This window comes from Crocodylus porosus, unplaced genomic scaffold (assembly GCF_001723895.1).
Source record: "Crocodylus porosus isolate Cpor-Errol unplaced genomic scaffold, CroPor_comp1, whole genome shotgun sequence".
Classification (NCBI taxonomy): domain Eukaryota; kingdom Metazoa; phylum Chordata; order Crocodylia; family Crocodylidae; genus Crocodylus; species Crocodylus porosus.
In genome coordinates this window covers 48,483-50,767 of record NW_017728886.1, presented here as the reverse complement: position 1 = coordinate 50,767, position 2,285 = coordinate 48,483, and the positions used below count along the sequence as shown (strand labels likewise).

At 61.9% G+C, this 2,285-nt stretch overlaps 1 long non-coding RNA gene across 1 annotated transcript in view; it reads left to right on the top strand.

Moving 5' to 3' along the window:
* LOC109318857 overlaps positions 1-632 on the top strand; it is a 3,146-nt gene extending 2,514 nt beyond the window's left edge. Inside the window, exon 3 of the long non-coding RNA XR_002103336.1 lies at positions 619-632. This is a non-coding gene — a long non-coding RNA (uncharacterized LOC109318857). The remainder of the gene's footprint in view (positions 1-618) is intronic.
* Positions 633-2,285: the final 1,653 nt, after the last annotated feature.

Sequence of the window (2,285 nt, the reverse complement as noted above, 5' to 3'; positions counted from 1 at the left end):
GGCCCCCCCAGCACGTGCACTCCCGTCCTCCTCGTCTGCCTGGTCTGGCACAGGTAGGTCGGACCTGTCAGCTGTGGCCTGGGCCCGGGGGTCACACGGTCTGTCCAAGGGGTGTCGTGGCACCAGGCCTGGCCGGCGGAGCCCTGGCAGAGCAGAGTTGTGCTGTCAGCCCCTTTTGCTGAGCTCTGGCCCGTTCTCGGGGCCGTTGCCCCTGCTGCAAGGGGTCCTGGCCCAGGCCCAGACATGGGCACCTGAGGCAGTGGATGGGGCAGGAGCATGGCGGGAGGAGCGCATCACGGTGCCCTTCTCCTTGCGCGTGGCCAGCCCAGCCGGGGCCTGCCAGACGGAGCTGGAGCCTTGGCTGGGCACCTGCCGGCATTAGGCCAGCGCTCGCCACCCTGCTCTGCCCGGCTTCGCTGCATCCTCCACTGCCTCCTGCCCGCCGCCTCCACCGGGCCCTCTGCTTTGCTTCAGCCTGCTGGCGTCTGCCAGCCAGCTCGGCCACTGCGTGCGCTGGCACTCTCTGCCCCACAGCTGGAAGGCCTCACGCCCTGAGCCTGCTGAGTTGGTGGCTGCAGGTGCCGAGGGTGGCAGAGGGCAGGGTGGGCAGCACCTTAGAGACCGACTGGCTCCAAAGCAGCAGCCTGCTTTGCTGCATGCTGATGCTGCGAAGTGAGTAGAGGGCCATGCAGTTGACAGCCCAAGACCATGTAGCGCAGACGCTGTTCCCTTTGATTTTAAGAGTAGATGGGGCAGCGATGACCACACGGTCTGGCCTCCTATGTGCCCCGAGGGTGGGCTCCTGCCCATTGCTGCTGGTGACCAGCTCTTCCAGGCAGAGGCATCCTGTCTCGGTGCTTGCTCCAAGGAACAGGGAACCTGTCGCATCTTTGGATTGGGTCTTGTCACCAGAGAAAATGGTGCCTTGTTTCTAGTTTGTCCTGTCCTGCTGGAGGCTTCAGCCCTGGGCTCCTCAGGTGCGAAGCTCCCTGTTGCCACCTGATCTGTTCCCACGGGTGCAGTGGAGTTGGCTCCGATGCTGAGGCTGGCAGGGATCCTGTCACTCCTGAGGCCTCACACGGGTGGGATACTCACCCAGTGACTTCAACCTCCAGCCCAGCCTGCAGCTGTGAGAAGGGCATTGACCCTGACCTTCAGCCTGGTGAGCGGGGCTTGGATGACAGCAGGCTGGGACAGGTGCAGCGCAGGTGTGAGTGTGAGATCCTCGAAGACCGGGGGCGGGGGGAGCAGTGGGAAGAGGAGGGCAGCGGGCTGTGTCCACCTGTGCTGTTATTTCCACTCCAGTTTGCTCTTCATAGGCCAGGGGATGTTACTTCCTCTGGCAGCTGGTGCAGCATGTTGCTGCCTCCTGCCCCTTGTCCTTTCCAGGGAGGGGCCTGCCTTGTCTCCGCAATCCCAGGTCTTCCTTGGGGTTGCTCCTGTTGCTGTCACTTCACTAGACCAGCAGCCCATGCCCTGCACTGGCTGATGTCTTCTGGTCATCAAGACATTGATGCTACCCCAGAATGCAGCCCCCTGCCACAGCCTTGCAAGCAGTGCAGACCCATGGCCTTCCCGTGCAGATGAAATGCTCCTAACTAGGGCGCGTTCCAAAGTCTGCACGGGGGTCAGGGAGCTTCGGCTGGAGCTGTGTTGTGGGCCGCGTCTGAAAGCTCTGGATGCTCTGGGACGTGCCTCTCTCCGAGCAAGATCTGCTGCTGTTGCTGGAGCCACCCCACTGCCCCCTCGTGTGAATGGAAGGGAGCAGGAGGTCTGGGTGGAAAGAGGCACAGAGGTAGGTGCCTGTAGGCACGGGGAGGCCTGTTGGCTGGCACACTCGCTTCATGTGCATTTAATTGGTGCCCAAGGCCCATAGCCCTGAACACAGACACTTTAGCCAGGCCCAAGGAGTTGTAGGGAACATCCTGGTTTTCCCAGCCTGGACTGGAAATGTTTGTGTTAGTCTCCAGAAACCATTTGGATCTGCACCTGGCCTGGGGAGTGTCCAACTTTTCTCATGGGGAAGCAGGGTGCTCAAACAGTGCCTGTGTGTGTGCCTGTGTGCTTCCAGCTGGGAGACCTGTGGGCTGTGTGCAGATGTCTCTGGGATTTAGTAACTGAGCACTAGGGCCAGGCTGGTGGCTGCCCTGGCCTTAGGGCCCTGCTGTTCACAGGGAAGCTGTTGGGTGCTCGGTGGATAGGAAACACGGGGCCGCTGCAGGCGTGCACGGCTGTGTGGAAGGGCCCAGAGCAAGTGGTGGGAGCAGGGGAAGGTCATCTGCTCT